This window comes from Pinus tabuliformis, chromosome X, assembly GCF_031772625.1.
Source record: "Pinus tabuliformis cultivar Carrire ecotype Pingquan chromosome X, CPIR1, whole genome shotgun sequence".
NCBI classification, from domain to species: Eukaryota; Viridiplantae; Streptophyta; class Pinopsida; order Pinales; family Pinaceae; genus Pinus; species Pinus tabuliformis.
This window is the reverse complement of record NC_142308.1, coordinates 339,174,408-339,197,477: the sequence shown is the minus strand read 5'-3', so window position 1 is coordinate 339,197,477 and position 23,070 is coordinate 339,174,408. Positions and strand designations below refer to the sequence as shown.

The 23,070-nt window shown below is 35.8% G+C and overlaps 1 pseudogene; it reads left to right on the top strand.

The window, feature by feature from the left end:
- Positions 1-2,124: 2,124 nt before the first annotated feature.
- Positions 2,125-14,899, top strand: LOC149139849 (putative 3-hydroxyisobutyrate dehydrogenase-like 1, mitochondrial; annotated as a pseudogene).
- The last annotated feature ends 8,171 nt before the right edge of the window (positions 14,900-23,070 follow it).

Genomic DNA, 23,070 nt, shown 5'->3' with positions numbered 1-23,070 from the left:
GATACTTATTAATATTGTGTTTTTAATAGTGTATATGTAATCATGATGGTCTAATAATAATTTTTTTTCCCGTGGAAAAAATCGTAACTTTTTATTAAAAAAAAAAGTTACACTAGCAGATGCATTGAAGCATTTCCATAATCTGCCCATTGGGCTCGAGTGCTTCCGCACCCCACGCAACGTTAAGGAACTAACGTGCAGATAGAAGAAAAAAAGAGAGGGCAAGAAAAACTGAGTTTCGGTTTTACACATCAGGTTTTTCTTCCCTTTTTCTTTTCGACCTTACGCCACTCTCCTTGGGTGGGCTCGATCGAAGCTATGACTAACTGTGTTTCTGCTTTCTGAGAACCTGCTTCCTTATCTGAATCTGAAGTATCTGACTGGTGATGTCATTTGATTCCTCCCATGCTATGATCCTCGTTTCCCTTTTCTACCTGATTTGGGTGAAGCTGTGAGACCTTGTTGTCTAATGTGGTCTGGGTCTCCATTTCTTGGGATGATTCAATATTCTCTGCAGGAGTATCTTCTTCTTCTGCTTCTGATTCTTCATCTTCTGCATTAGGGGGAGAAAATTGCCATCCTTTCCTCTGCTTCCCTTTCTGCTTTCTTTTGCCATTTGCTTTCTTGGCTTCTGGACATGTGCTTTGCAGATGTCCTATTTGCCTGCAGAGCCTACATCTGAAAGTTGTGTTTTCATAATCTAGTGCTTGCAACCAATTTTGTTGTTTGTAGATCAGCCTTATATTGTCTGGAAGCCCTTTGCTTAAATCTACTTCCACACAAATGCGTGCGAAAGTGTAGACCATTTCCTACATCTGAAAGTTGTGTTTTCATAATCTAGTGCTTGCAACCAATTTTGTTGTTTGTAGATCAGCCTTATATTGTCTGGAAGCCCTTTGCTTAAATCTACTTCCACACAAATGCGTGCGAAAGTGTAGACCCTTTCATCAATCCTCTCCAGATCTGTTTTGATATATTTCCCTATGCTGTTCCCAATTCCTTTCAAAACTTGTTCACTCCAGAAGTGTGGTCTAATAATAATTTATTTATAAGAATGTAATCATTTATTTATAATAATTAGTAATACTTTTATTTTATAAAAAGTTTAATATTAATCCTATTCACATTATTTTAATTTTCTAACTTCCTAATGGTGCGATCTCGGCCTGTGAGGGTCCATCTCATCGACTTCTCCATTTCTGGGTACGATTATATAAGGTCACCTTTCCTCCTATACCGAGGAGGAAAAATAAAAGTATTAATTTTATTATAAATAAAACTAGAGCAAAGGTGACATTTATAGTGTTGTCGTCATTAATTTTTTAGTTGAGATGAGTGATATTAATGGACTGTCATAAAGGTATTCGTCTACATTCTAAAAGGATGTGGTCATTAATTTTTTAGTTGAGGTATTGTCGTCATTAATTTTTTTAGTTGAGATGAGTGATATGAAAGATAGTTGTCTATAACGTGATTTTTTGAAAGTTTTTTCGGCGGGTTTTTCTGGTCGAAATCTGGCAGGAATTTATTGGAATCGCAAGTTTGATAGCTAGTTTCTGCACAATGAAAGTGTCCCAGGGGTTTTCAGGGTGCTGAATCCAAATATGCAGTTAAAAACCATTTTAACTGCAACAAATCAAGATTTAACCTCAATTTCTTCCGCCGGATTCCATCACCGGAATCTCCAAATCACATTATAGACAACTCCATATGAAAGCGTCTAAATAGACTGTCATAAAGATATTCGTTTACATTCTATTAAGCTTGTGGTCATTAATTTTTTAGTTGACATTCTATAAGGATGTGGTCATTAAATTTTTAGTTGAGGTGAGTAATATGAAAAGGTTTATGGGTACTTAAATATGGAGATGTTGTATTTATCAGATGCAAATTAATTGGTTTTTATGTGATATTTACGGAAAGATTTTTTAATTTATTTTTTATCAAATAAAAAATATTATTTAAAAAATATAAATTAATTTTTTATTTTCAAAATTCAGTTATTATTTATGGTGATCATATTTATTTTAAAAACTATAGCAGAAGTAAAATAAATAAAAAAAATAATAATAATCATTAATTTACTACACTGTTTATTATTTATCTTAAATACCACCAGTAATTATGACATGGGCCTGTCCAATCTGTTTTGCAATTTCTGACACAGGACATTTTATATCGTCGTTAGCTTTGCACGGATGCAGCGCTGTCAGCTCAAGCTTTTCTTGGATAGATGTCTCCGCACCATTTCGAAACACTTGGCAGCATCTTCAATACAGCCTAGAGATGCTGTGAGTCTTTGGGTGTTGTTTACCCGGGCCATAATTTTTCTCATAAAGGTTTTTTTGTTTTTTTTGAAATTGGTTTTTTAATTCACAATCATTAAAAATTTTCGGTATTCAAAATCCTCAATTCTAAAAATTTCTGTTACCGAAATTTTGACACAATTTTTTTTTAGGATTTATTTCAAAACTAATTAAGTCATTTTTACCATTTTAATTGATTAAAAAATATTATATGAACATTTGTTGTGTAAATGAATTATGATTTTTGAGTATGTGGTATTTGAGAAGTAATAATATTCTCACAAAGTCTATTTTAAATTAACAATCTCTATGGTAAAGTTGAAATGAATTTCCATAATTAAGAAACTTGTTATATATATTTTTAAATGTATATATGTTTAACTCTTATATTAATTATTTTTATAAGGAGCATAGAGTGATCAGATCTTTTTTCACTCTATGCTTAGTAGATCTACAATAAAGCTGGATCTTTGGATCTATGATGGTTTAATTCTAGGTTAATACCATGGGTCAATACCATTGGTTCTCAAAACCATGTGCCAACTTTATTTTTGTAATAATGCTTTTTGCATTGTACTAATAATAAATTGGCCCATAGGCTTCACCTAAATAAAAAATCATTTTTGAGTGTTTGTAAATATAAAGTGAATTATGGACTAAATATAAAAAAATGTTTTATATTGTGTTTATACACTACTACATCAAGGGTACTTTTAAGACATTTTTTTAACACAAAAGAAATCTTTTGTCTTAAAAAGTCATTTTTTATTTTAGTTATTTTACATTAAAATTTAATATCACAAAAACAGTTTGAGACAAAAGTATTTTAAGACAAAACTTTATATTTAAGACAAAAACACTTTAAGACAAAACTTTAAATTTAAGCCAAAAAACGAGTTTGAGACAAATATATTTTAAGACAAAAATATTTTAAGGCAACTTTATATTTAAGACAAAAATAATTTGAGATAAAAATATTTTAAGACAAAACTTTATATTTAAGACAAAAACAATTTGAGACAAATATATTTTAAGACAACTTTATATTTAAGACAATGACCACTTAAAGGAAACTCTTTTAAGACAATTATCAATTAAGACAAAAACATATCAATTTAAGACAATATTAACTAACAATTACAAAATTGACTCTCGCAGTGCACCCTAAGTCACTAGCTTCAAGGCTACTACTGTCTCGCACCTATACCAAGGTTGTTTTTTCACTTACCATTCACGTTATCTTATATAAAGACAACCATTTGTTGGGCTCTTCGTTTTGTGGGGGTAACCGACTCCAAAGAACACGACAACTTTTCCTTGCAAGATTTCGTGGACATCAATTCCACTTTTGTCCCTTCGATCTTTGTTGAAATGATTAGAGGCAATTTATTTGTCATTGCATTCGGCTAGTAAGTCACTTTGGTGCTTACTATTGCAAAGTAGTTGATAAACTATATAAATTGTAGACTCCTTCTCATGGTTATGTTATTAAGCCCCGAGTTTAAATTTTCCTTAATATGCATCCCCTTAGACTTTGGATCTATCTCAGGATAATCAGCTGCAAGAAAGATTGCAATGTGGTCAGCTTACAATTAGGTGGGGAGTTGAAGTCCTTCATTTTTCAGTCATCATTAAACACACAAATCGATAAGTGTACATTGCTTATGTGTATTGCCTTATGGAGTGTGATGAATCTTGTTACATTGTGAATGGTGCAATATCTTGCGTGTTTGTAAATGTAAATGAATGTTTGAGTTTTGATGCTCACTGTGTGTTTGTGATTAGAACAGTGTCATGTATGCATATGAATTTTAAGGTGTGCCTAGAATATGCTATTCATTATTATGTGCATGGTGAATGCGCAATTATGTGTACTTCATATTCAATCAATTGATTTCAAAATTTATGGGTATACTTAGTTTAGCCAATCCCCACGCTAGTTCCTCTGTCAAAACTAAGAATTTAGGTATCAGGAATTGGGCCATGAGTCTCCTTGAAACTACAGGAGGGTGGGCGCACAACAGTTGTAGTTCTTCTTTATGGACCTAGCCTAGGTTTATTTTTAGTTCATATATGCTATGTTTTCGAGGTCGAGAGGAAGTAGGAGAACATAACTTTGTTGGCGTGTTAGCAAGTCCAACACCTAGTGGGCACTGGTGAAACCACACTCTAGTGGAACCATGTTGTTTGTATAGATATCAACCATAATCCATTGACTCCAGTGATCAAATCTGAGGTAAGGGTAGGGTCTATACACTTGGCCAAATGTTTTTATTTCTTTATTTTAGGTGAGAATCCTAAAGGCCAAGAGTGTGGTCCTAGCAAAACTAGGAGTGTTGGGAACATTTTTAGCTGCCCATCGCTTAGATATTTGTAGCCTACAACACCCTAAGAGTGTAAAAATTAATATGAATTTTCTACTACTGATATATTCGAACTAAAAACAAGAGATTAGATTTTTCCTCTATTATTTTGTGAAATGAAAATCACAATTTAGAAACACATGCAACCATAAAAAAACACAAGAACACAATTATTTATAGGGAAACCCAATAGGGAAAAACCCTTCCACTGCTTTTCATTAATCATATGAGAATGAGAAACTATTACAATGTCTTGCTTCAATCCTGAAGCACACCCTGCACTATAAACCTGTTCTCCTATTGATTGTCCTGCTCTAGCCAACCCTTAGTCAATTCAAGGCCCCATCTTTCTCTTATTTCCTTGCACAATCCCGAGGAAATTAGCTCCTAAATAATATGGGAATTCGCTATTCCCTTATGCAAATCCCAAGTAATTGATTGCCTGCCTCAATGCCCAGCATTTACACTCAACTAGTATACATCTAATAATGATAATGTGTCGTTCCATCCACTTTAGTTTGGCAATTCAAATTCCATGCATGTTTGGGTTATTTTTAGTTGATTGACTAGTTTAACCGAGAAATCATTGAGTTAACAACAATTCTACTACTCAACTGACCTTCAACTGACTCAACTAGTTGCTTGAGCTCAGTTAACTGAGTCAAACTGAAAATAATTGAATTAGATTGCTAAATTTTAGCAACACTACATGCACAACTCTACTTCTAGCCTATAACTAGAATTTACTGAGTAAACAAGTAGACAAGGCCATGTCACACAAGTTAACTTCCATTCAAGTCATATTGTTGATTTAGAAAATCGAATTACTAAATTTGACTAAGGAACAAGTCAAATTTAGCCTTTCTTGCTACATTTTCTAACACTCTCTCTTAGCAAGAAACGGATTTTTTACCACCCATATCATGCACCTATGGAATTTGAATTTTCCTCTTGACAATTCCTTTTTCAATATATCTTCATCCTACTTCTCACTTGGAATGTACTGTAACATCATAATTCTCCTCTGCACACAATTCTGCAAGTGATGATACCTGATATCAATGTGCTTGGACCTGTCATGAAATATTGGATTCTCAAAGAGTTTGATACAACTCTGATTATCACAATAAATCATTGTCAAATCCATATGTTGACTAAAAATACCCACAAGTATTTTCCTCATCCATATGGCCTCACATGCTTCTTGACTTGTAGCCATGTGTTCAGCCTTTGTTGAGTTGAATGCCACATACCTTTATTTCCTACTATACCAGGAAATAGTTGCAGACCCAACACTAAAGATAGCACCCAAAGTACTTTTCTTGTCTGATGGACTCCCTGCCTAATCTGCATCAGTGAAGCATTGGAACTTCACTCCCTTTTTCCTCCTCTACCATACCCCATTCTTAATTATACCTCTCAAGTACCTCAACACATGATTTTTCACCTTCCAATAAAGCTTGGTGGGCTTAACAATGGCTTGACTCAAGTAAATAGCTGCATAACATATGTTAGGCCTTGTGTTCACCAGATACATCAAGGATCCCACAAGTTGTTTGTAGATGGTAGCATCTACTACCTCTCCTAAAGAAGAACTCTCCTTCCTCCAGTTTGTAGCTAGAGGCGTGTCCATAGGCTTGCAGTTATCCATGTAAAATCTCTAAAGTATTTGGAGGCGCACTTACCTCGACTCACAAGCATCTCACCATCACCCTGACATACTTCCACCCCAAGGAAGTAATGTATAAATCCCATATCCTTCATCTCTGAATCACTACTTATCTCCTCTAAGTATCAAGTCATCAACATACAATACCAAGATAAGCAATTTGACATATACCACAATGTGATAGAGGTTGGCATCTACTTCACTTTTGGTGAATCCCAATCAACTGATATATGTATAAATTCGAGCGTACCATGCTCTTGGTGCTTGTTTGACACCATACAGGTATCTTTTTAGTCTGCACACGTCTCCAGTCATATGTCTCAAATCCCTCTGCCTGCTCTATGTAAATTTCTTCCTCAACAACACCATCGAGAAAGGTGGTATTCACATCCATCTGGTGGATATTCCACCCCATTTGTGTAGCTAATGCTAGAATGGTTATGATCGAGGAATGTCTTTCCACTGATGCAAATGTTTCCTCATAGTCCACTCCCTCTACCTCAGAGGAACCTTTGGCCACAAATCTAGCCTTGTACTTCTCGATGCTCCCATGAGCTACATGCTTCACTTTGTAGATCCATATGGAACCAACTACTGACTTGTTCTCTGGCCTCGGCACCGCCTCCCATACATTGTTCTTCATGAGGGATTCATTGTTCTTCATGAGGGATGCATTGTTCTTCATGACGTATTCATAAGAATTAATACATAATAAATAATTAAACAAATTTAATTATTTAATCAAAGTCTAAGAGTCATGAGAGGACCAAAATTAATTTATAATCTTATACTTAAAAGCATAATCAAACTTAATCAAACTTAACTCTAATCACAAGATTAATCATTTAGCATAATATACCATAGAATACTATCGTATCGATGTGAGTTATAGGTATTTAGATAGCATACACATACCTTGTATATATACTAATAACACCAACAAGAAATTATCAAGCAATCAACCTTTTAGTAGTTAGGATAATAACTAATCATAACATAAAATATTTGGGGAGTGGGTGTTACAAATGGGGCCACTAATTTTATCATATATATCTTATATTATTAATATTTGGATATTACTTAGTAAATGAACTATTGTTCATTTCATTTTTCAAAAAACGTTTTCCCTCACTCATCAATGTATTAAAAGTGTTAAGGGAGGCCGGTGATACATTGTCAATCCCCATAGATTTACCCCCTTTCTTGGTCTTCAAATGGAGCACAATAGTAACTGGAAACTAAAATACCAACTAGTAACCTTAAGGGAATTAATAAGATTTTGTATCGGGAGCTCTATGAATACTTTTGTAAGGGAATTACCAATTTAAATAATCCTTATTTCTACTAGCTCTTAACTAAACCTTTGAAACTTTATTATTAAAAACATTGAAATAAAAAACATGTAAAATTAATGGTCGATATATTCCAATTTATCAAATAACATAATAATCACAATACCAATTAGTTAATAAGGGAAAAAAATTTCAATGGCATGAGGACAAATATTATTGAAGTAGCTTAGTTCTATGGTGTGCATGGAAAAGTCCAAGAGGTTCCTTTCTTGAGAAACATATCAAGCACTAACATTTATTAATGACCTCTAAATATATAAATCTCCATAGTGGAATGATAATGATATTTGTTCATATTGGAATTGTAGTCCACTAGTTCTACCTATTAGGAACAATGAAGACACTTCAATAAATTTAATATATCAATTCAAATTACACAAGTGACACCATATAAATAAAAATAAATAAATTGAGGTTGGTTATTATCATATTTGCAATGAAATTATACATTTATTTTTTCGTTAAGTCGAGCTAGTTTAGAGAAAGAAATATACTTTCACTACAGAAAATGGGCAAACAAGAAGTTAATTTTTTTTGCAAGGAAAATACAAATACATTATCACATTATTTTAGTGGTTGCCATTTATTAATATGATCATGGTGGGTCATACTTTCAAAGCTAAATGCTATGCCTCTTCATAGGATATTAGTAGAGATACTTGAGGAGAGACCTCTTTGGCTGAAGGGTTAAGGAAGGATTTTGGCTTCAATATCGAACCATCAACCATATCCTCAACATTTGTGCCATCATGGAGGAGGGGAGACATTTCTCTTCAAAAGGCTTCTTCTATTTTGTAGTTTTTTCAAAGTTGTTTGGTGTTATATTGAGGGAGGCATTGTTCCATGAATGACATTGGCATTTCAAACATTTTTTTTACTAATATTATATGTCTATTACTTTGTTCTTGGTTGCCTCCAAATAATGAATGTAATGTCTAGTTTTATCAAGAATAACATTGGGGTGAATCACATGCATCCTCTCTCGTCCGTGTTGTTTAGGATATATATCAATGAGCATGATTTTTTTTTGTAGGATCACATTCAACCCTTGATTCTTTAAACATGTCTTGTTCTCTATTATCCTCTAATTAACAATGTGGTCCTATTGGCATCTACCTTGAAGGGTCTTTAAAGGATCAACCTTGGGAAAATTAGGGTTTATGATCTTTAATGGCTTGAAGAATGTAGTGGGTCAAGATCTTTGAGAGGGATTTTCTTGCATATATATATATATATATATATATATATATATATATATATATATATAGTGTGGTCAAGATGGTGAAAACATTAAGGAATGTTTCTCTATAGTTTCTGTGTAATCTTGTGCTCTTCATTCCACCTTTAACATCATTCATGTACCTTAAGGTTCCCACCAAATGTTACTCTACACTATTGATAATTTTGGCTTTGATAATTGTGGCTTACACTGTGACGTCTCTCATTCATTTCTAAGCATCCCCTATTTGTCTGGTTAGGAACTGGTGATACTATCATGCCTTGCCACAAGTCTAAGCAATCCTCACTGCCACAACTAAGGAGTGTTTAAGACATTTATTGAAATAAAATGAAATGATGTCTTAAAGTATATAATACTAAAAATAATCTATAAGACCAAGAAAAGAAGGAAAATAAAGTCTACGGAACCAAAATATAAAACAAAATTATAATTTCAGCTTAAAATTACATTTTGTTTCGAAAACTTATTTTATATTAAATTATTATTTTGATGGCTAAGTTATTATCCAGGAAAGAGCAAAAGTAGCTAGCTACTTGTTATGTCTTTGGGGAAGAAGAGCACAAGTAGTTGGATACCTGTTATGTTTGGGGAAGAAGAACACAAATAATTGGCATGTCTCGAAGCCTGGAAAGATCACATCCCTTGTGAAAAGGGATTCGTGGTCCCTGGGAATGGAATCATTTTGGTCGATTTGACCCGTAACTTATCCTCCAGGGAAATAGAAGACTAAGGTAAATCTACAAATCGATGGATGCGTCTATGTTGAGTGCAGACAAAGGGGCTAAGGACACTTTGGCTATCTTGGTGGAGGAGCATGTCAAGATTGTGGCCAACTTGGACTTCTTGTTTAGGGCTATGGGATCTGTGAATTTGTGGACATGCCAATGTCTTGCGGGGAAAAATGGGATAAGGGAAACACTTTGGCTATTTTGGTGGAGGGTCGTGCAAAGATTGTGGTGAACCTAGTATTAGTGTTAGTGTCTTCACACTTCCATCAGTGATCAAATTGCTCTTTTGCACGCACATTAGGTGTCTCATTCGACCAACTGCATTCCATTAGGTCATGGATCAACTGATGGTAGTGGTTTCATTTCAGTTTCCCTCATGTCATATACCTACTGGCCCGTTCAAAACCTATTTTCAATCATTTATAGCCATTTCAGTTCATTTCATTTAGTTTTAGGGTTTAGTTTCATTAGGTCTAGGGTTTGTCATCATGGTCATCCAAAATTGAATAAAAAGGTTAGCAGGCACATGAGGAGGATAGATAAGTTCATAAAATCATAAATTTACTTTTGATATGCTCAATAAATCTTTTTTACCTCAAAACTCTGTTTTGAGGTGAAAACAGAGTTTTTCCATGTTTTGTAAGAAAATTTATGTAATTTAAGTGTTTCTATATGTAATAAGCTCAACAGTTGTTCCTGGTCACCTTGCCAACTCCTGCCACTGCAAAAAACAAAAGCACCAAGGCACTAGTCCGTCAAATGGTCAAGAGAAAGTCAAACTTCAAATGAAAAACATAGTTTTGAGAAAAAGTGACTAAGACTTTATAAAACTGGGTTTGTAATGAGGAAAGGTTTAAGTGCATCATTTATAAAGTAAATTCATGCTATCTATCCATTTCATTGTGCAAAACATCAAGTGGAGATCCAAAATCGTGATTTGAAGGGAAATTGAGCAAAGGAGGAAGAAAACCCAAAATTTGCAGCAAATTTGCTTGGTGCTGCGCATGAGAGGGTTGGTGCTGCGCATCAGATCGACGCTACGCATTAGATAGTTTTTCCTAGTGTAAAAATACATAGGCACTACGCATTAGGCCCAGTGCGCTGCGCATTGGCTAGGGAGGTTCCAAAATCACTTAAGTTCATCCCCAATTCTCTCAAATGTTGCATTTCACTCCTACAAGTAAGTGTTCGTCCATCTTGAGCTGAAATTAGTCTTCTTCATGTTTTGTTCATGAGTTTTGTTTCTTAAAATCAAAACCCTAGCTTGCCTTCATGCATTTTCACCTCATTGCAAAATTTTCACCTCATTACAAAACCAGCATCCTTTTTCCCTTTTCCCAAACTTCATTGCCCTAAAACTACCCATTGATTCCATTTTCCCTTTCCCTTTTCCCCTAAGAAACTAATTCCCTTTATTAAACCCTAAGTCCCTCATAAGTCAAAACCCTAATTTCCTAAATCTTTCCCTTCATTCCCCTACTCCACTTCACATTTGCAAAATCTCTTCATACTCATCTTCTTTGTCCTCACCCATTGTCATTGTTCACCATACCATCATCACATTACATCATTAAGACAAGCATCATGGAAAGAAGCAGTGAATCAGATTTTGAAGAGGACACACTTAGTGATAGCTCGAGGGAAAGAAATGTGCAGTCTAGGAAGCCTCACAAAGGTGGAAAAATCATTAGGGAGGAACCTATCAGCATGAGTGAACTCCTTGCTTGCCCACTAGCCACCACATGTTTTAGATATCAGTCCTATTTTGAGTTTTGTGAAATGGTTGAGAGGGTCAAATATCACCATGAGTTAGCAAGGCAGTTTGTGATAAACATGGATAATAATATGGTGCATCTTGCTGGGGTAAATTTCACTCTTTCACCAACTATCATTGCAGAGGCCACAAGAATGCCAGATGTAGGGGAAAAGTGGAACAAAAGGCAAAATATCAGTAAGAAGCATTATGAACCTTATATCAAGGCCAAGTACCATGGTAAACTTAGCAAGGTGTTTCCTTTCAAATTATTGGAGGACAAGTATGTTCCACTTATGAAGCTTATAATCAAATACTTTACATGTGAGGGTAGGTTCTCTAGACTTTATGCCTACCACATCAAATTGCTTATTCACTTCACCAGGGTCACAATGATGAGCATTCCTTTTTTCATATGTAAAAACATAGAGAGGATGACAGTGATTGCAAAACGAAAACCATATCCACAGTAGCTCAATAGTATTTATCATTTTTTTGTCATCAAAATTGTTGTTTTGCATCAGCTCACTCAGTGGGGAGTGTCATGGGAAACTTTCATTGCCCATGAATGCTTCAAGGGGCCACAAATATTTCCAGATCCTCAAGAGGAAGGTGAACCTTCTGGGCAACAAAAAGAGCCTGAAAGTAAAACAGAGGAGGCTCATGTTCCTGTGTTTGTCACTTATGGAAGAGGCACTAGGATGCTTTTTGCAGCTTCCAAGCGAGTACTATCTCCACCAGGGGTGGAAGGGGTCTCGTTTTCTTCACTAGACCATAGGAAAATGCTATCTTCACCAGGGGTGAAAGGTTCTTTGCCTTCTTCTCCAGCTATACAGGTTGACCAACAGTCAAAGCGTAGAGATAAAGGAAACAAAAGATGCATGAGGAGGGCCCTACTTAAGGGCAAGACAGGGATTTTGTTTTGATTGAGGAGGATGTCACTGATTTGTGCTCTCAAAGCTCAAGACTCAAGGACATGATTATCAAAGAGAAGGAGGCTGAAATACAAGCCTTATCACTTGACCTTGAGAGGGCCAAATGAATCATCAACCTTCTTGAGCAGGAAAACAAGCAACTGACAAATAAGCAAGCTATTATGGAGTTGCAAATGATTAGAGCAAATAGGCAAGAGGCAAAGAGAAGAAAAATCAAGATGACATCCCTTGAGCAAGAAATTGAGGCTGACCGAGAATCATGGTTGGAGAGGGTGAACATTCACCTTGAGAAGATGCTTGAAAAAGCTAACAAAGAAAAGAAAATGCTGCGCCATATGGCCTATCATTACTTAGCTCGGAATAAGATTTGCAAAACAAGGGTAAATAGGCTAAAAGCTAAGTTAAAGAGAGCCTTGAGGGCCAAGAAAGAACAAGATAAGCTCAAGATATTGGCTAAAGCTTCATTAGCTTATAAAAGAACTTAATGAGGTTGCCTCTTGCCAAATTTGAAGAAATTTTGGGAAATTTTTGTCATTTTGCAATTTTGTAAATAAAAACACAGGAAACTTTAGCGGCGCTGCGCATTGCATTGGCTTACTCTTTTGCCAAATGGCTTGTATTTTTGGATTCCTCATGAAAAAACAATGAAACCCAGAAAGTTTCATAAATTTTGGAGGAGATATGGGTCACTTAAAGGGCAAAAAACACCTAAAAAATGCCCTCTTTGCCACTTTTTGGACCCACAGGAAGCAGTCTTGGGAGAAATGATTTTTGAAGGGGAAAATCAACTCCAAATCAGAAAATTCAAAGTGTTTTAGAAACTAGACATGCAGAGCTTTCCAACAAGCTATCTTGTGCCTGATTTGGTGAAGCGCAAGGCCTCCAAAAGCAGCCTTGAAGCGGAACTATGCATTAGGCTCAGGGCATTGCGCATTAGGGAAATTTTTGCCAATTTTGCCTAAAACTCAGAATTTCGCCCAGTTTGACTACTAGTTGACTTTTTCTCTTCTCCTTGGTAAATTTGTAATGGTAAATGATGTAATATGATTTAAATTTGATGAAAAATGACTTGAGGGGGTAGATACATCAGTTAGAGGTGCTTTGAGGTTGAATGAATCAGTTTCCATGGTTTTAGGGGCAAGATGTTCCACTGCCTATATTCCTGTTCTTAGTTTAGATATGGTTGAAGCCACCCCTCTTCTCATGGATTCGACCCCTGATGGCTAGCATAGGTGGTTTGATTCCTATATTATGTACTTTCTTAGTCGTTTGTAAAGGTTGGACTCTTGTGGATGCTTTGAGCTTCATTGTAAATCACTTTTGTAGTTTGGCAAGGAAATGAACTAGGGTTTTGCAACATTTTGTGGGATTCTTGTGGTAATGTGTCTTGGCATTGTTTCTTCCTTTGTTATTTAGTTTCTCTTATGTGTTATATGTGCCAACATCTATTTCTTTCTTCATAACTAAATGAATCAAGATAGATAGGTGGAATCCATTGATATTCAGTGCTCTGCCTTGGGAATACATTTAGTTTTTAATGTTTTTTGTTGCTTGAGGAGGACTCATGAACTTTGCATGTCCTCCCTAACTCCTCACTGGTCTTAGAATTATCATCACACTCAATTCAAAATGCCAAAACACCTACCTACCTCGCCCCACAGAACATCATGGAAATCTAAGTTGATTTCTCAGACCCAAGCTGCCTTCTTCATTTGATCCAGCAACCAACCATCAAAATCAAACAAAATCCTCTAACCTAATATTCCTATCCTAAAATCAACATTCATTTCAATCATCTCAAGCCCTAATTGCCAATATTCTAATTGAGATTGGCAAGGAGAGAGCCCTCTCCCGACCTGGTAGGGCTAGCTACCAGGTTAAGCGTGGCTTGATGTTACCCTAGACATGCCTTCCTTCAGCGTGAGGCAGATTTAGGCCCTAACACCTAGAATCCCTATTTCAGGCTATGGGATGACCGAGTTACAGGCTGTGAATCCATGGATGCGTCAATGTTGAAGGGGGCAAAGGGGCTAAGGTCAACACTGGCTATCGTGGTGGGGAGCCATGCCAAGACTGTGGTGAAGTTGGACTCCTTGTTCATGGCTATGGGATTATCGACTTATCTAGGGCGTTCAGGCTCAGGCCAGAGCTGCAAAATAGTGAATCAAATTATGGTTGTGGTGAACCTGGGAGGTCTGAGCGAGGGCCTTGTATTTGATGACAAAGTTGGGCTAGACGTGTCTAAGTACTTGTCTCTTTCCTAGGGAGCAACAGGGTCGAAGGTCATGGAACATTTGTTTGGAGAGAGGCTTAACGAACGAGATTTTTCACCTGGGGTTTTTGCATATTATATGCTTAACGATATGGGTACATGGTATGGCATTGCAGGGCACTAAGAAAATGGAGATTTCTCTTTCTGGGACTGCACTGCGTCACGAGCTTTATCTATCTATAAAGGCTAATGGAGATGGGCGATTGTATTTTCATGCATTTATTACTACCACTGAGAGGCTTGGAAACCATTATTTACCAGTCGCACCACTCTCAATCTGACATTGTGACTATCATGCCATGCACTGCAAAATGGAGGGTTCTCATAGCCCTTGCTCCATCCAATGTCTCCATGATTTTCAACAACCACAACAAGGGTAATATTTTCACAATATGGCCAGAACAGAAATTATGACTATTTGTTGCATGTTGAGGTATGGTCAAATGTCTTAATTATACTTCTTGCTCGAACCTTATTGATTTTTTGTTCTTTGCTAAAACCCTAGAGATGACATTGACAAAAATTTCCCTTTGTGACAAATCTCTCTATTTTTGGTTTATTTTAGGGAATTCTGAACTGCCTTTCTTATATCATGATTAACATACATTGTATATAAATTAGAAGGATATAGAGCTCATTTAGTTGTGTATTTTCTATGAATATTCACCTCTATTTTTCATGTCACGAGCATAGTTGCAAATTAGAGACCTCAAGATGCATGCTTTCTCTTAGAATTCTTTGTGGTGTTATATTTGTGTGAAATCAAAGATCCCTCATTCCTTTTTGAAATGTCATACTGGTTGAGCACACCATAGTGAGAATTGGAGAATTGGGGCCAGAGGAGCTCACGATTTAGCCAAGGTTTCATTGGAATTTTGGGAATAAATGTGGTTTCCATTGAAACTGAGCATATCTTCCTATGTTTTCTTTCATCTAGTGAGTGTAGAAATGTATCCCTAACATACATTGTCAATTGTTAGGATTTTGTAATCAACAACTAAATAGAGTGGTAGTACAGGGTGTGGTCTACTCCTACTAGTTTTTGTCTCAACAATTCTTTCTGAGAGTGCTTTAAGAAATTTTCCCTAAAAGCTGCATTGCATAGGGAAAAGTATGCAGAAACAAGTTGCTTGAATTCATTGCTTACCCTGGATAATAATACTTTCAACTATTGATAATGTCAGCAAAGGTGGCTCTCACATCAACCAATCAATGAAATGAAATGTAATCCCTAGTTTCTTATATTCAAGACAAAACAGGAAACATCCAAATGGCAATAGGAATACAACAAACTGATGAAAGAAATTCCCTTAGAATGAACTATTATTGATCAGAAGTAATTTTCAAAATTAGGAGGCATATGTAATACAATGGGCTAGGGAATGTCTTTATATACACAATGGGTAGGATTGGATATGTTCCTTGAATTCGTAATTTATGCAATAAAAGGTGTCTATGTTTGTTCCACACATGTTCATATTGCTATTGATGTAATAATCAAACAAATATTCTAGTAATATAGAATAGAGTTGACCAGTTCAAGGCCTCCAACGAATCATTCCTAAATCCTCTATCTTAGGAGAAAGTTACCTTGTCACAAATATATTGTCATCTATGGGCACCAGTCGTATTTCTTTGCTTCCCTCACCTCTATAAACCATAGACAATGCATTACCTTAGGTTATTAGGGACAATTTATTACTATGCTAACATCGTAAAGATAATGAAAGCTCAAGACTAACCGGGTATGATCTACCAACAAGTCTAGTAAATCTTTTTTTTAATTTAAAATAGTCTTGTTGTTCACCATGGGATGATATATTTGTTGTATCTAAGGATGCTTGTCGAAGAGTGTTTTACTTTGGATTTTGTTATATGTTCTATTTGTTTGTGTGAAATGTTTTGTTATATGTTGATCGGTTTTGCATAATCACTTTTTAAATGATACCAAAAAGAATTTGTTTTAGACTTGTCATGTGGTGAACAAAATACAACCAAATTTTAGTAATGCTAAATTTCATACCCAAAAGCATGTGAGTTTTTCGAAGCAACATTTTATGATTCAGATGTCATATACTTTTTGTAGGGTCTCCTGGGAATGCGAGGAGGTCATATAAAAGGCAAACATGTTTCTATATGAAGACTTCAGGTGAGTGGATTGTCATATGAAAGGAAACCATGTTTCTTCCATATACAAATTAGATGTTCTTTGCTAGAGTTTGAAATCCTTGTCACCTTATGATGGGTAAATGTAGTTTTCTTCCTTTATGATAAGGTATTTTTTATTCATTTGATAATTTTTTTTATCATTACCTTATTATTGTTAATAACATGTAAATTATTCTCATTTTGTGTAGTAGAAAAAAAGGTGTAATCAGGGAATTATTTTTAGCCAAAACCCTTTGCTACATAGCTTACTTTGTTTCTATCAAGTATTTTGAATGCCTTTTAGATAACACCATTTTTCTTTAATGGGTTTCTTTTCTAATGCTAGCTTTATGAAGGTTTCACATTCAAGTTTCATAGATTACTTTCATTGTAGTCTTCCCTTGACTTCTCCATAACCCTCTATCCCATATTCTTATTGAAGGTTAGCTATAAAATCATACTTCATAATAAGATATGGCTTACCTATTTTTTCTCTCCCTTGTCTCTTATATAAAGGGTCTCATCTAACTACCATAATAAGTATTTTGATACCATTTTGGTTTTTTCATATCTTCTTCAATTAAAAATTGTCTACTTGATTTGGGCTATTTCCCACCTCTTTATTTATGCTCATGTGTAGAGTTTTTTATTTTGTCATACATATTTAGTGGATGAAAATAAAGACATAATATATCTAGATCTCCACCTCATTTCCTATATTCTCATATCGTAATCACATGCCAAACTTCTTATCCCCTTATACTATCTCCTAACATACATAATTAACACTAAATAGACTCTCTAAAAATCCATATATGAGGACTTAAAAAAGATGAGATGCACCCAAAATTATGTACCCTAGAACATATACATTCATATTCTTGATCTTTCTAGTCTCTCGCGTCTCATGGGCTCTTGCTAACAGTCCTCACAACTCCGCAAAATTAATCCCTCCTTAATTCTCTCTTGTACAGAGGGCCTTCTCATTCAACCTCTTATAATCCCCTTCCTTCCTACCCAAGGAATTCCTTCGGGATGTGAAAACACGGAGCAACTTCCCGCCCTTCATCTCTTCCTACTCTTCATGTATTCAATCAAGGAGCTCACTCATCCAATAGAAGATTGGTTCGACCATCAGAAGAAGAGCTCAGATGGGTTTCGCCCTCCTATTTACATTATCAACGATTTCTTCCTTGGATGGACTCATAACACAGCTGCCAAGCTCGGCATACCCAGGATAGTATTTACCCCATCGCTGCTTTTTTTTCTTCTGTCATTCATGCTCTCTAGAAATACATGCCGCATGAACAAGTATCAGCAGATAATGATGCAGTCCATATTCTTGATCTACCTCACCCTATTAGTTTTCTCCGATATCAAATCTCCCCCTTTTCCGTAGGTACAAGAATTCAGATAGTGTCATTAAATTCGTGAGATATAACATGGATTTGAATGTGGAAAGTTGGGGTACCCTTATCAATACTTTTTATGATCTAGAACTCGTTTATATAGATCATCTGCACATGGTTTTTTTTGGTAGGTCTGTTTGGTATGTAGGTCCTTTGCTTCCTCCTAATGTTTTCGGGTTGAAGCAAGGAACAAACATGATTGAGAGAGGGAAACCTACTTTAATCAAGGAATCGGTATGTCTGCAATGTGTGGATTATCAGAAGGAGAAGTCTGTTATCTATATTTTCTTTGACAGCCAGACCTTTGTCTCAAATAAAAAAATAAAGGAGATGGCAGCAAGGCTAGAGGCAAGTGAAGATTCCTTCATCTGGGTCATTAGGGATCCACCTTTTAGTATGCCTACTGATGAATATGGCATGCTTCCTCAAGGTTTTGAAGAGAGAACAAATGGCAGAGGCTTGGTAATTAGAGGTTTGGCAACCCATCTCTTGGTCCTCTCACACCCCTCTATTGGAGGATTCCTTAACCATTGTTGGTGGAATTCTACCCTGGAGAGCATCACAATGGGAGTCACACTGATAACATGGCCCATGAATGCAGATAAATACTATATTGATGCATTATTAGTTGATTATCTCAAGGTGGGAATTAGGTTTTTTGAAGGTGACACCACAATGCTCAATAGAGATGACTTGATAACTGCAATGAAACAATTTATGTGAAGCGAAGGAGATGAGATGAAAAGGACAGAGGAGCTGAGAAAGGAAGTGAAACTAGCAGTGCAAGAAGGGGGATCCATATCTAATTCCAAGTAGATAGAGCTTGTTTTAATATTGTCTTGGGATTATGCTAATTTCATCTTTTTGGATAGGGACTTTTTCTACCCATATTTGCAATAAAGTCCATATTTATTTAATTGTTGTTTTATAGAAAGGAAGATCTCAAAATGTAGGATGGATGGCTCAGAAATGTATGAAGAACTTATAACTAATTTAGTATTTTGTGATTTTAAATATGAATGATTACGACCAATCATTCTAGTTTTAAAAAAATGGAGTCAAAAACAGTTGTTCAAAAAATATCATTTTGTTTTTAGAAAAGGTAGAGGATTCATTTTGATTTTATGAAAAACATTCAAAAGTTATTAAAATAATATGTTATGTTTAAAAAACAAATGAAGGATTCTACAATTTTGAATATGCTTAGAAAAATTATTTCAATCACTTCAAAAGTTGAGGCTATACAAAAATTTCTCATAGGCATGTAGAAGACATGTCGCGTTTCAACTAATTTACAAGTTGAACTCATGGAAAAGTAGGATACATGGCCCTATGTGATAGAACTTGATCATAGTCCTTGAAGAGGTTAAGTTTTAAAATTGATGCCTTGCACTTTTGAGATTTTCTTGTGTGAAGCCCTTCTTACGCAACACCAATTGCTTCATAAAGTTGCTTATCTCCAAGAAAGCCAAACTGCTCTCGAGAAATGGCATTTATGATAATAAAAAATTATTCTAGAGGCTAGAATATTTGAAACAATTTTGTACACATAGTTACACAAAGAGATGAGTCTGAATTCTACAAAGGATTCTAGCCTATCTTTCTTTGGAATCAAGGCACAATGAACGTTGAATTTAGGGAGCTTGCCAAAATACTGGGATGACATTAATACTGATTTGACCAATGTCAACTGTTCTCCAAGTGACAACTATTTATTACTCCAATGTGTAATTTGAGCTTACAGCTTTTCCAATAGCCATCCCGATCTTTCTTCTTGTAGTCATTGGGCTTCAAGTTTTAAACCCATGTATTTGACCCCACATTGAAAATAAATAACATATATGGAAATAGAGAAGGCCCCTTTGTTCTTATTCTTCATTCAAACCATTAAAACAAGTGGTTGATTTGGAAGTTTATTTCCATCTCTGAACCCATATTGCAACTGTCCAAAATCTCTCTCAGTTTACTTGCTTTCCAAACAGATCCATTTATAAACAACAAGACATTGTTCACAAATAAAACATGATTCACAGTAAAAGAGATCCCTATTTTAATTCCATTTAAACCATTTGATCTCTTGGCTTCTCTTATAGATCTACTTAAGCCCTTAGCTACCAAGAGAAAGTGTAGAGACAAAAAATGACTAAAAAGGGAAGATGTTGAATGATTGATCGAAAGAGAAAAAGATGATACGCTAGATTTCAAAATGTAGGAGGTTTGGCTCAGATATGTTTGAAGAACTTATAACTGATTTAGTATTTTATAATTTGAAATATGAATGATTACACAATCATAGCCCTATCATTATAGTTTCAAAAAAAGTAGAGACAAAAGCAGTTGCTCAAAAAATATCATTTTGTTTTTAGAAAAAGCAGAGGATTCATTTTGATTTTACAAAAGATGAAATATGGGTTCCTGTCATAGATCTTAAAAATATTTTCAGGTTGGACCAAAGCCTTGGAGAGACATACTCATGTCCAACAAGTAGAAGGCCATTTTTAACAGGTACCTTCAAGAGACCTGCAAATTCCACTATTGGGCATCAAATGGTCGAAGGTGAAAAGCTGGTCAGACATATAAATGCAGAAGCTAATGAAGTGTCTCGAAATCAGAAAATATCTTATCTGCGGGCCCATTTACTACTCAATGATGGAATTTGGCTGGCATGGGCATGTTGAGGTTTGTGCTCTTTTATCTTTCAAATTGAACTCCTTTTATCTTGGTTTAATTTGGGTAGCTTGTTATGTTTGAAATCAACATTTTTGACTATTAACATAGCCCATTCTAATTTCATTTCATATTGCTTCAATGGTCATTTCTATTATTTTTTATTCTAGAAAAGCTCCAATTGGCTATGTTATGTAAAGTGATCGACACATACTAGAGAAGTGTTAATTTTAGGTATGTTCTATGCTGAGAGAAAATTTACTTCAATTTTCCATATTATCTCAATATCAATTCCAGATTAGCAATCACATTTAGCATGATAGTAAAATGTAGATAGAACATAAGCATAAATCGTAGAAAACAAGCCAAGACAAAAGGACACAAGATGTGGTGCTAAAAGGGGACAAACCCCAATGTGGGGAAACCCTTGATAAATTCTTCTTATGTATTCTTCAATAGTTTAGCAGAGAGAGAGATAGTACATATACATCAGAAGTCAAGACTTTTACCTGAAAAGATAAGAGCATAGATCTTCACCATGAAGATAACAAAATGAGGTCACTAATATGATCTCAGGTGAAGGCATACTGCTTCAACTGAACCTCCAAGGTGACTCCATCACCATGTTGCACCCATCATTTTTTTACACCTCATCATCATGTTGCACCTGACATTGTGCTGCACCCAATCACTGAGCGGCTTTCATCACTATGTTGCTCCCATCACTGAGAAGTACCACATCATCATGTTGTACTCATCATCAACTAGTTGTTGTAATGCATTGAGCTGTTGCTATATTTACATGCCCATCATCACCATGATGTACCATTGTGTTGCACTGTACTGCATCCATGCTACCCACGATAGTCATTGCATTCATCATGCAATATCCATCCAAATATGATACATCTAAACATATTGTCAATACAACCATGCTGATGTTGAAAATACAACCATGTTGCATCTTATTACATCATGTGCTGCACCATACTGTCCATTCCGATGCACTATACTTTCATTGTGTTGAGTCCTCCATGCTGCTGACTATGGCCTACGGCCTAGCCCAACAACAAGTAAGGTTGAGCTATCTTTACCCTTGAACAACAGTGTCTTCCTCTTATTGCTGAAGAGTCATGAGGGCTAAGACAGGCCTCTCCATGGACTACATTATGCCCCTTCTTTCTCTGCTATTATGACACCACTAGGGCAGTGTTTAGGCAGCGTCTAGTTACACTCTTTGAAAACTAGAGATCCCCTAGGACTGCAACCAAATATTCTCATTATCTTCAGCTAGGTAAAGACTATGGTCCTCCCAATAAGACTGTAGCTAGGGATTGCACTCATAGTAGTTATGGCACATGAAAAACCCCCTTCAAACTGCAGCCTAGAACAATGTATGAAGGATCTATTTTAGGGCCTAGATAAGATAGCGTGTAGATATTTTATGGACATCATTTAGGTCTTCACCATGACTTTGTTTAGGTATTCACCATGACTATGTTTTAAAATAGCTTCACCATGACTGCATTTTAGGGCAACTTCACCATGACTGCGTTTTAGGGTAGCTTCACCATGACTGTGTTTTAGGGCAGCTTCACCATGATTGCATTTTAGAACAGCTTCACCATGACTGTGTTTTAGGGCAGCTTCACCAAGACTACATTTTAGGGAAGCTTCACCATGACTGCATTTTAGGGCAGCTTCACCATGATAGCATTTTAGGGCAGCCTCACCATGATTGCATTTTAGGGCAGCTTCACCATGACCAATATAGTGAGGCTCAACCATATATGAGCTCAACATGCTAACTGCAAAACATATATCCGAACAGGAGTTCATCAAGAACATCAATGCTAGAATGAGTTTATGAAACTCAGAGGAATTTCCCAAATTAGGTCCGGCATCACTACCACATAACTTCTTAAAGTTAAGCTCCATCGAGGTATTCACGGGCTTGTAGTTTACCATTCCAAATCCTAAATCCAACTCCCTCTTACTTTTGCAAATGAGAGGGTCTGCACCTGTTAGAAAGAGGTCATCCTCATAAGGTGTTAGTATGAGAGGTCTATCATCCACAACCTTCAAGCAATGGTTTGGATCGACTTCACTCCTAGTGAATCTAAACTTCATTAGACAACTATCAATCCTCTCATATCAATCTTGGGGTGTTGGCTCTAAATCATAGAGAGCTTTCTTCAACCTGCATACATGAGATTCCTGATCATGAA